At 43.0% G+C, this 12,431-nt stretch overlaps 1 long non-coding RNA gene across 2 annotated transcripts; it reads left to right on the top strand.

Moving 5' to 3' along the window:
• The first annotated feature begins 2,114 nt into the window (after nt 1–2,114).
• On the top strand, nt 2,115–5,036 carry LOC124677317. Of its 2 annotated transcripts, none has more exons than XR_006994020.1 (3): nt 2,115–3,073; nt 3,416–3,618; nt 4,497–5,036. It is a non-coding gene; the product is annotated as an uncharacterized LOC124677317 (long non-coding RNA). The 2 variants fall into 2 exon arrangements; XR_006994019.1 differs by lacking the exon at nt 4,497–5,036 and adding an exon at nt 4,097–4,411.
• The last annotated feature ends 7,395 nt before the right edge of the window (nt 5,037–12,431 follow it).

Here is a 12,431-nt window from a genome sequence, read left to right as displayed (position 1 = left end):
ACCTTCCCGGCAACGCCGTTTTTTACCTTTCTTGCTTTGTGGCCTTCATGGAAGGCTACATCGGCATCCGTCCCGCTCGTGAGACGTTTGCACGCTTTTCTCTCTTCGGATCAATTCGGTCCAGGGCAAGGATATTCCCAAGCCCAAACCCCCGTTCAATGCGGGTCTTGCATCATCGGCTCCCGCCAAGGGAGCCCCTTTTTAAGTTCAACGGCCTCGAGTCTTGCCGCTTGTAGGCGGTACAACGTTCTTCTATGTGAAGAACGAGAGCGCCACCGATCTCATCAACTTGCCGCCCTTCAACCCGCGCCGCCCGCCAAGACCAACCGGAACTACAACCCTGGTACGGATCATATTGAGACGAACCGGTGGTACGCTTCGTGTTGAAGCCGATGAAAGAAACCAACATCTCGCTCCGACGATATCATCCGCACTTTCATCAGCCCGCCGGTGCTTCCCCTCAAGCGCCGCGCTCACAAGATAAGTGAGATGTATGGCCCCGGTGATCCCACCAAGATCACCGGCCTGCCCTTGAGCAAGGCGGACGTGGTCCCGAAGGCTAACCGGATATGCCAAACGGACATGCCGGTTGATTGGGAATGGGGTTTCCGGCCTCTTAGTTCCACCAATCCTCCAACCCAAGAAGTAAGAGACTTGCGCAACTCGGGTTGGTTTACCGGTAACTCTTACATTATGGCTAACTCGTTTCTCTTGCTTGTTTTCGGGCCAAGGACCGCTTCCCCGCATCGACTCGGACCGGCGAGGCCCTTGCCGAAGCGTGCCCTTGACAAGTTCGACCCGGACCCTTTCATCAATTGGCTAGATTTGAAGATGGGCCGGACTCCAGCCTCGCGCCTCGGCAAGTGTCCGCCGAGCCAACCGGTTCGTCCGACGACCCGAGCTCGGCCGAGGTAGCCCTTCTTTTTTATCTCTCACATTCTTCTGTTATCTATCTCTTTCTGTAGACGCTCCCTCAGCTGGCCCCAAACCACAGGTTCTCGAGCATGTTGCTCCTCTGGGAGCCGAGGCGGGCGACGAGTTTGTGGATAAACTCATGGCCCAAGGCCAGAAGAAGAAGGCTCCGGCTGCTGACGCCGGCCCTAGCCAAGCTCCTCCTTCCAAACGCCCTCGGACTGAAGTCCTTGGGGGAAAGGAAGTAGGCACGAAGCGCTACAAGCACAAGAAGATGCCGGTTTCTTCCGGGTAAGTTCTTTGCTTCTCTTTTTGTTTGCATTGCTCTTACTAAGCTCTTTTCCGGTTGCTTTTTTCCAACTCTTTCTTTTTCTCTCTTTCAGCCCCGCGCTTCAGCTTGGCTCCAAGCCGGAGGGCACTGCCGGCTCGGCAAGGACCTCGACTCCTCCTCCTCACTCAAGCCCGACATCATCTGGTGCCGGCAACATCTCTGCCTCCCCTCCGGGAGGCACTACAAGTTTGGGGCGCGCGGCCCCTACACCGCCAGATCACCGCGCGGAGGAGGATCTTATCTCCCCTCCAGAGACCCAAGACATCGGCACCAGCAACACCAGCGCCGACGACGAAACTGCCGGGCGGGCGGAACCTCTGGTTCCCCCCCGAAGAAGAAGAAAAGGAAACAGCCAAGCTCTTCCCCCACCAAGGCCGCGCCGGATACCTCCGCGCCGGCCTCTTCTGCATCACGCCCGGAAGCTCCTACCTTCGAGCCAGCCGGGGCTACTCCAACTCCGCCGCCAAGCCAAGGACCTCCCGCGGCCAAGCCAAAACCGCCGCCGACGACGCCCAAGATCACCCAATTCCTCAAGCCGGGGGCGTCCCGCGGAAAGGCCGTGGATGGCAGCACGTCAACCGGCTCGCAGTCTCTAGTGCTGCATGTCGGGCCTGCTGCCGCCGCGGTCTCAGAGAAACCTTCCGGCCTCCTGGGCCGGATTGTTGAGCTAAAGCGCGAGGGCAAGGAGCTGGGGCACCTTCTCCCCTATGCCCAGAAGTGGAACGAAGCGGACATCTCCGCATCCACGAAGGGCTTGGGGAAAGATCGCCTTCCGGCGCCGGATCCCACTGGGCCGCGGTCCACTGAAGAACACTTCATGCGGCTCAAGCGTGCCATGAAGGAGTTCGAGTCCATCGACGCCAACGTTGCCGAGTGGTGGACGCCCACGTTCAACTGCCGCGTTGATGCTATGCACCGCTCCACCGCCTTACTCGCCGCAGGGGAGCTCTGCGAGGTCCAAATGAATATGGAGTCGCTTCGCTCCGGTCCTGCCCGCAACATCTTACTCCTGGACAACTTCGTCCATGGCCAGTCCGGTGCCGGCAACAACTGAGCCAAGGGACACTATGTCGAGTACGCCAAGCTCATCGACTTTGTCCTCGACATGGTATTATGAAAGCGCAAGGAGACCAAGAACTCGGACTGCCTCCAAGGTATTAAACACGTTGTCCTGTTCCTTTGTACTCTAAATAGTTATGCACATGTATAACTCCGTTTACAACTACAAAAGGTGAAATCAATTGATTTTAGTACACAAGGATATATTAAAGAAAATACTAATTTTCAGTAATAAGTTAGGTATTGATACATGAAGTAGGACCTTGGAGACATATTTCACATAGTTTCTTTATGACCCCTGATTGGACATGAGCATGGTTGATCGTGTGGTGCTCGATTGTTGCATGTTAGCATCTATGGACAGTTAGATGTCTGAACCGGTATAGTACAGTTCTGAATATTTTTTTCAGTATTTTAACTCAAGTGCCCGAGCTTCTAGAAATTATTTAACTCAAGCTAGCAAATCATTCATAGCGGAAATGGTGGAGTGCATCTTTGGTCCAACTTCTTTAGTCGTGTAATTTGCTAGGTATAAGTAGTAACTATTCAGATCTTTGAGGTCCCAAATAATGTTGCTAATGCGCGTGCAAGTTCATTCAGTTAATTATAGCTTTATCTGATGACTGTGAGCATGAACTCATGACGTTGCTTTTCTTTACTATATATTGAGCACGAACATGGAGGGTCCATCGTCAGCGTTGGTCGTGCGGCGGCAGAAAGTTCAAGGCAAGGTCGCTTTAAGAGAGTGGAGGAAGAGAACGAGGATGCGGAGTAAGTGCATTAGCTAGCTTTGGCATACTTCTTAACAAGAAGAACGAGCTATGCACTGCATTACTTTTGGCAAACTTCTCAGGTCTCACTTAACAAGAAGAATGAATTGTCGCACATTAAGTTGTTTACATATGCTCTTTTCTTTCAAAAACTTATGGAGAATCTACGGCCCTTCCCATTTCAGCTTTTTCTTTGTAAACTTGTTATCAGTGTCTCTTGACTTTCTTGGTAACACGTAGCACATCCATAAATATTATTTCAAAAATCACGAGACATGTATTTTTCTATAGAATGACAACATTGCTTTATTGATAATTGATATAATTCTTATGCTACTTGCAGATACTCTCTAGAAAATGGCTGACACCTGATAGTGAGGGGACATCCAACCTCTTGTATGTGACAATGGCACTGGAATGGTCAAGGTTAGAAATCTTACTCGCAGTTGTTTCATAATTGTTTCCTGCATTTGTTAAGATATTATGTAGGCTGGTTTCACTGCTGGAAACCTCAGGCAAATTACAATGGGAGGCTGCTCACCGCAGGTATCTTATTACTTCATGTTTTTTACTTTTTATGCATTACTTTGTGAGCAATTATGATAATGGAGGTGAATTTTTAGAAAAGAAAAAACAGTGAGGAAGCAGAAAATGGGTCAATGTTGTTGATTTGCCTGGGTTACAGCTTATGGCATCAGATTTTTTCAACCATGGACCATAGTGGTTACTCATTGTTTGCTTTTAGGTCAATCTCTCTCTCCCAAACTTCCAGCGAAAATAATGTTCTTCGTGTGTCGGTCAACATTAGAAGATGTTGATTTCGGCAACACTTTTCCATCACTTGCTTCATTTGTTTAGAATACTTCTTGTTACTATACTGATGTGATCTGTATTTTTGCCACGTTTTTACCGCATCCTAGAATCCTCATAATAAAACCAAGAGATTTAGATCTTATTTTGCTTCTTCTTAACCTATATTTTTTTGTGTTTCTATAATTTTGTACTTAACTATATTGTTGGACAGGACGCTTATACTGCATATGGATCTTTTGACTACATCCATCAAATGCCTCAATCCGCTCATCAAGTGGCAGCTTATGGTGCCTATCATTCTATATACACACCCTAGGTACCAAATCTTATGGTGCAGAAACTTCAACGTGGTAGATAGTGCAATTAGGCTTTATGAATAGAACATGCAAATATCTTCCATGCGATTATAATGAACCTTAAGGTAATTAAGACATAACTGAGATCTCCCTTATTAAACTCACTATACCAGCTTAATGGTGCATAAGCTCAGTATACCATCGTTGATTTCTTTTATTCGTGTACTTTATTTTTTGGGTAATGTGTTCTCGGTGGTGCCAACTTGCAAGGAGCTAAAGCCTCACAAACTGAATGCTTTTGCTTGCTCTAATCAGGTAGATATGAAGTTTTGGAGCACTAGATCAAGAAATGAAGGCAATCATTGTTCCATGGTGCCTATGGGTGCCGCTTTTCCAGGGTGCACACATCGCTGAAAAATTGCAGTTTCACAAGAACAATATTTCTACCCGGTGTACTGTGCACCACCGTAGCTACATGCAGATCCGCCACTGATTGTTCCCATTTGTTGGTCTAAAAAAAGTATTTCCATTTGTCAATATTTGCAGGGTTTTTTAACTGTTAATATTTGAAAGGAGTGTAGGGAGAAAACATGCATCTAGAGTAAGATGTGATTGGTCATTTGTCACAATGATTATAAATTCAGCTCGACATGTACATGGGGTTTATTTTTTCTTAGGGGGGCAACAAAGGATAAATTGTGCAGATGGTTGCATAGAGGTAGGGACCAAATGAATATGTACATGTCCATAGCTATGTTATGAAAGTAAACATATGTTATGCTCGATGCATTTGACAAAATGGAAGAACTGATGCACACATAATTTGATATTTCCGTGGTAAAACATAATTAGTTTGATATATGTATCCTGATTGTGTGCTGTGTATGGATTGCACCTTATTTTAGCACTCACATATATGCAGAGCTAGAAAATTCTCGTTTGGGACTTTGGGTGCTTCTGAAGTACAACACTATGATACGTCTCAAACGTATCTATAATTTCTTATGTTCCATGCTAGTTTTATGACAATACCTACATGTTTTATTCATACTTTATATCATTTTGATGCATTTTCTGGTACTAACCTATTAACAAGATGCCGATGCGCCAGTTCCTATTTTCTGCTGTTTTTGGTTTCAGAAATCGTACACAGGAAATGTTCTCGGAATTGGACGAAACACCGAGACGGACCCAGAGAGCCAGAAAAGTGCCGGAGGGGGGCCAAGGGGGCCCCACACCATACCTGGGCGCGGGCCCCTCCCTGGCCGCACCACCAGGTGGGGAGGCCACCCCTGGCTCCTCCGACTCCGCCCTTTCGCCAATATATTCTGTCCGTCGCGAAAACCCTAAAACACCCGACGATATCCCACGAAGAGTTCTGTAGCCGCCGCCATCGCGAAGACAAGTTTCGGGGGACAGAAGTCTCTGTTCCGGCACGCCGCCGGGACGGGGAATTGCCCCCGGAGCTATCTCCATCGACTCCACCGCCATCTTCATCGCCGTTGCTCGTCTCCCATGATGAGGAGGGAGTAGTTCTCCCCGAGGCCGAGGGCTCTACCGGTAGCTATGTGGTTCATCTCTCTCTCCCATGGTGTGATCTTTATGTGATCATGAGCTTTGTATCACTATTAATCTATGTGCTACTCTAGTGATGTTATTAAAGTAGTCTATTCCTCCTCCATGATGTAAAGTGGACAGCGTGTGCATCATGTAGTACTTGGCATAGGTTATAATTGTAATCTCTTGTAGATTATGAAGTTGACTATTACTATGATAGTATTGATGTGACTATTCCCCCTTTCATAGCTATTGGTGACAGTGTGTATGCTATGTTAGTACTCGGTCTAAATTGCAACGGTCTATTATGCACTCAAGAGGTTACTTTAATATGAACTCCGTGAAGTTGTGGAGCTTGTTTACTCCGGCTTGAGGTGTGCTTTGTAGCCCTACACAATGAATGGTGTTTGTTATCCAACAAGAGAGTGTTTAAGAGTAGCATTTATTTATTCAGTTATGTGATCATTAGTGAGAGTGTCCACTAGTGAAAGTATGATCCCTAGGCCTTGTTTCTAAGCATTGAAACACCGTTTCCAACAAGTTCTGCTACATGTTCGCTTGCTGCCATTTTTATTTCAGATTGCAATTACTACTTATAATCATCCATATTACTTGTATTTCACTATCTCTTCGCCGAACTAGTGCACCTATACATCCGACAAGTGTATTAGGTGTGTTGGGGACACAAGAGACTTCTTGTATCTTACTTGCGTGGTTGCTTGAGAGGGATATCTTTGACCTCTACCTCCCCGAGTTCGATAAACCTTGGGTGATTCACTTAAGGGAAACTTGCTGCTGTTCTACAAACCTCTGCTCTTGGAGGCCCAACACTGTCTACAGGAATAGAAGCGTTGATACGTCTCAAACGTATCTATAATTTCTTATGTTCCATGCTACTTTTATGATGATACTCACATGTTTTATACACATTATATGTCATTATTATGCGTTTTCCGGAACTAACCTATTGACGAGCTGCCGAAGGGCCGCGTGTCGTTAGTTCGCTGTTTTTGGTTTCGTAAATCCTAGTAAGGAAATATTCTCCGAATCGGACGAAATTAACGCCCAACATCCTATTTTTCCACGAAGCTTCCAGACACCCGAGAGCCACCGAGGGGAGCCACGGTGGGCCCAGATGATAGGGCGGCGCGGCCGGGCCCGGGCCGCGCCCCTGTTGTGTCGTCGCCTCGTCGGCCCTTCCGACTCCGCCTCTTCGCCTATTTAAAGGTCCCCGACCTAAAACCTCGATACGAAAAAGCCACGGTACGAGAAACCTTCCGAGCCGCCGCCATCGCGAAGCCAAGATCCGGGGGACAGGAGTCTCCGTTCCCGCACGCCGCCGGGACGGGGAATTGCCCCGGAAGGCTCCTCCATCGACACCACCGCCATCTCCATCAACGCTGTTGTCTCCCATGAGGAGGGAGTAGTTCTCCATCGAGGCTCGGGGCTGTACCGGTAGCTATGTGGTTAATCTCTCTCCTATGTACTTCAATACAATGATCTCATGAGCTGCCTTACATGATTGAGATTCATATGAGTTTTGTATCACTATTCATCTATGTGTTACTCTAGTGATGTTATTAAAGTAGTCTATTCCTCCTTCACGGTGTAATGGTGACAGTGTGTGCATCGTGTAGTACTTGGCGTAGGTTATGATCATAATCTCTTGTAGGTTATGGAGTTAATTATTACTATGATAGTATTGATGTGATTTATTCCCCTTCGTAGTGTGATGGTGACAAGTGTGCATGCTATGTTAGTACTCGGTTTAAATTGCAAAGATCTATTATGCTCTAAAGGTTACTTAAATATGAATGTCGAATGTTGTGGAGCTTGTTAACTCCGGCATTGAGGTGCTCTTGTAGCCCTACACAACGAAAGGTGTTCATTATCAAACAAGAGTATATGTAGCACAAAGGAAGAGAACTTATTTATTTATGTGATCAATGTTGAGAGTGTCCACTAGTGAAAGTATGATCCCTATGCCTTGTTTCCAAATACTGCAATCATCGCTTGTTTACTCGTTTTACCGCATCTTTACTTCCCGCAATATTACTACCATCAATCGCACGCCGACAAGCACTTTTCTAGCGCCGTTACTACTGCTCATATTCATTCATACCACTTGTATTTCACTATCTCTTCGCTCGAACTAGTGCACCTATACATCCGACAAGTGTATTAGGTGTGTTGGGGACACAAGAGACTTCTTGTATCGTGATTGCAGTGGTTGCTTGAGAGGGATATCTTTGACCTCTTCCTCCCTGAGTTCGATAAACCTTGGGTGATCCACTTAAGGGAAACTTGCTGCTGTTCTACAAACCTCTGCTCTTGGAGGCCCAACACTGTCTACAAGAATAGAAGCACCCGTAGACATCAAGCGTGCGTAGACATCAAGCTATTTTCTGGCGCCATTGCCGGGGAGGTAAGGTAAAAGGTATTCACATTCTCCAACTACTAAGCTATTTCCTAGCACTGTTGCCGGTGTGTGAGTGCTCGAAGTTATTTCCTTTAGATTCTGCAATTGCATCTTTTTGTTTCTTGTTTTTATTTTTCACTAGTTAGGCATAATGGAAAACAACAGTGAGCTTTTTAATCTTTTTCCTGAGTTAAGACATGAATTGTTTGATGCGAAAATCAAAAAACCTATGGAACCTTATTTGCATGCTAGTAGCAATGTTATTAGTATGAATGCAATTACTGCTAATGCTATGGAAAAGTCTAAGCTTGGGGAAACTAGTTTTTATGATCTTTTTAGCTTCCCATCTTTAGGGGAGAAAATTTGCTCGATAATACTTTATCTCCCATATGCGATAACTCTAATGATGCTTGTGATATTTTAAATCCACCTACCGAAAGTATTCCTTTCAAGATACCTATGAAAATTGTTGAACTTGCTATGAACAATTGTTATTTTGGAGATGGGACTCGTCCATCCTAGTGATCATTTACTCTTTATACATGAATTTTGCGAGTTGTTCGAGAGTGCAGTGTATTTCAAAGGACCAAGTTAAGAGGAAGCTATTCTCTATATCTCTCGAAGGACAGTAGCCGCGGAATGGTATAAGATGCTGAAGAATGGTCGATCTATTGGTTGGGAGGAAATTGTACCTCTCTTTTATTCTAAATTTTATCCTCCTCATGAAGTGCATGTTGATAGGAATTATATTTGAAGTCACTAATGCTCAAATATCCCATTCATGAGCTCCCCCGTAATGTTATTATTAATAATTTTTACGCAAGGCTTTCAGGACACCACAAGGACTATCTAGATGCCTGTTTGGAGGGATATTTCACAAGCAAGGAGGTTGAAGCTAGATGGGATCTGCTTGAAAGAATTCAAAGCAATACTGAAGATTGGGAAAACGACAAAGGTAAAGAATCAGGTATAAACTACGAGTATGATTGCATTAAGTCTTTCGCTCAAACCGCTGATTTTCAAGAGCTTAGTGCTAAATATGGTCTTGATCCTCAAATTATGGTCGATTTCTATAGAGCCTTTGCTTCTCATATTAATGTTCCTAAAGAAAATTGGTACATGTATCATGAACCTTTTAAAGACATCAGCATGAAGGATGAAACTGTTATTAATGATTGCAATGAACATGCTCAAACTTCTGAAAATGCTATTTCCTATAAGCATGTTAATTTTTGTGGAGTTCATAGACCTTGTGAAAAGAATAAAATTGAAGAAGAATATTGTATCCATCACAGGAATGAAAAAACTAGAAAGTGGTCTAGGGCTCTAGATGATCTTGGTGAAAAAGTTTGTGCCCTCTATCCTTTTATTTGTGAACTTTGCCATAGAGTGGGTCATTTTAATTTTCAATGCTCCTACAATGATAATTCGAACCTTGTGAGTGCTGCAAATTTGTATTGTGATGATGAAATCACTCCTAATCAGCATGATGAACTTACATTATTTTTGGAGTGTGAAGAGTTATTGAGAAAAACTTCTTTGGTGGATATGAGTGCTCTTGATATTAATAGTGTCCTGCATGGGTGTCTTTCTTATTGCATTGATAATTGCCACACAAACACTTACATACAAAATATTTTAGAAGATGGCACTTTGCCAAAATATGATAGGACCGCTGTGTGTTTCGAACTTATTAATGAAAAGGAGGAATCCTCCCAAGTTTCTTCTATTGTTTCTCGAAATAAATCAGGTTATGTGGAAAAGCCTCCCTTCAAGCCTCTTCCTCCTAAATAAGGGAACGAGGAGAAGGAAAAGAAGAAGACGGAAACGAAGAAGAAGAAGAGGGGGAATAAAAAGAAAGAGGTAACGGCATATCCCCGCATGTATGAGATAACGATAGGTAACCGTAAGTATGTTGCTCCTAATGATTATTATGATAATAAATCTGTGTACAATGATCTTCCTATGCCCTTTACTTATATTAGTGATTATGATTTGGAAGAGGACACTACTTTTGATACTGAAAATCTCTTTGGTACCGATTATGAAAGTAATGATGTTAGCACTATCCATGTTCCCTCAAATGATGATATTATATCTTCGGGCTTAGATAATCGTTATAGAGATGGCTATGACACATGTTATAATTATCCTTATGAAACTTGTCATAGTTATGATGGGATGGCCAAAAACCATTCCCTTAGTATGCAACTTGTTTACCATGTTCAAATTCTTGATAAAGATCCTGCTCCAATTACTATTAATGAGAAGAGTTTTTCTTATGCCAAAAATAATGATACTTTTATGCATATGAACCATGATAAGAATGTTTTAAGTGATGTTTATATTGTGGATTTCATCAATGATTCTACTGAAAGTTATTATGAGAGAGGGAAACATGGTTATATGCATCTTAATAATATTAAGTTTCCCCTCTTTATGTTGAGAATCTTGAAGTTGCGCTTGTGTTGCCTTTCTATGCTTGTTGCATTATGCTTGCATGACTTGTTTATTTACAAGATTCCTTTTCATAGGAAGTGAGTTAGACTTAAAAGTGTTTGTCATTTGATTTTGATGCTCTCTTCTGCTTCAACTCTTATTTCTTGCGAGAGCATCATTAAAATTACTGAGCCCACCTTAATGGCTATAAAGAAAGCACTTCTTGGGAGATAACCCATGTTTTTATTTTGCTACTGTTTTGTTGTGTCTTGGAAGTTGTTACTACTGTAGCAATCTCTCCTTATCTTTATTTTATTGCATTTTTGTGCCAAGTAAAGTCTTTGATAGTAAAGTTGATACAAGATTTGGATTTCTGCGCAGAAACAGATTTTTAGCTGTCACGAATTTGAGTTACTCTCTCTGTAGGAGAGTCTAAAAAATCTGCAAAAATTCATGAGTAATCCTCAGATATGTACGCAACTTTCATTCAATTTGAGCTTTTTCATCTCAGCAAGTTTAGTGCCTCGAAAAAATTCGTCTTTATGGACTGTTCTGTTTTGATAGATTCTGCCTTTTATTTCGCATTGCCTCTTTTACTGTGTTTGAGCAGGTTTCTTTGCTCCATTAAACTTCAGTAACCTTGGGTAATGTCCAGAAGTGTTGGGAATGATTGTGTCCTTGCTGAACATGTGAATTTTTGATTATGCACTAACCCTCTTATGAGATTGTTTTGAATTTGGTGTGAAGGAAGTTTTCAAGAGTCAAGAGAGGAGGATGATATAATATGATCAAGAAGAGTGAAAAGTCTAAGCTTGGGGATGCCCCCGTGGTTCATTCCTGCATATTTCAAGAAGACTCAAGCATCTAAGCTTGGGTATGCCCAAGGCATCCCCTTCTTCATCAACAACTTATCAGGTCACCTCTAGTGAAACTATATTTTTATTCCGTTACATCTTATGTGCTTTATTTGGAGCGTCTGTGTGCTTTTATTTTCGTTTTGTTATTTTCATTCTCTGAATAAATCGGATCATAACATGCTTGTGTGGGAGAGAGACACGCTCCGCTTTTTCATATGAACACTTGTGTTCTTCGTTTTACTTTTAATGTTCATGGCAAAAGTTAAAAGCTGCTGCATTTATTGCTATTTGGTTGGAAACAGAAAATGCTTCATGAGGTAATTGGTATATTATCTTGAATAATTTGATACTTGGCAATTATTTTGAGCTCCCAAATAGATCATGTTTAAACTCTTGCATCATGCAGTTTAAACCTATTAGTGGAGAACTACCGTAGAGCTTGTTGAAATTTGGTTTGCATGATTGGTCTCTCTAAAGTCTAGATATTTTCTGGTAAAAGTGTTTGAACAACAAGGAAGACAGTGTAGAGTCTTATAATGCTTGCAATATGTTCTTATGTAAGTTTTGCTGTACCGGTTCATACTTGTGTTTGCTTCAAACAACCTTGCTAGCCAAAGCCTTGTACTGAGAGGGAATGCTTCTCGTGCATCCAAAACCTTGAGCCAAAACCCATGCCATTTGTGTCCACCATAACTACCTATCATGTGGTATTTCTCTGCCATTCCAAAGTAAATTGCTTGCGTGCTATCTTTAAAATTTTTATTCCTTGCCTTTGCAATACATAGCTCATGGGAAAGTAGCCTAAAAACTATTGTAGTAAAGAATATGTCGCTTATGTATCTTATTTCTTATAAGTTGATTGTTGAGCGGTAACCATGTTTCTGGGGACGCCATCAACTGTTACACCTTTGTTGAATATCATGTGAGTTGCTATGCATGTTCGTCTTGTCTGAAGTAAGGGTGATTTGCCATGAGTTG

This window comes from Lolium rigidum, chromosome 7 (genome assembly GCF_022539505.1).
Source record: "Lolium rigidum isolate FL_2022 chromosome 7, APGP_CSIRO_Lrig_0.1, whole genome shotgun sequence".
NCBI lineage: Eukaryota > Viridiplantae > Streptophyta > Magnoliopsida > Poales > Poaceae > Lolium > Lolium rigidum.
The sequence above is the reverse complement of the archived record's forward strand: the minus strand, read 5'-3'. Positions and strand labels throughout refer to the sequence as shown.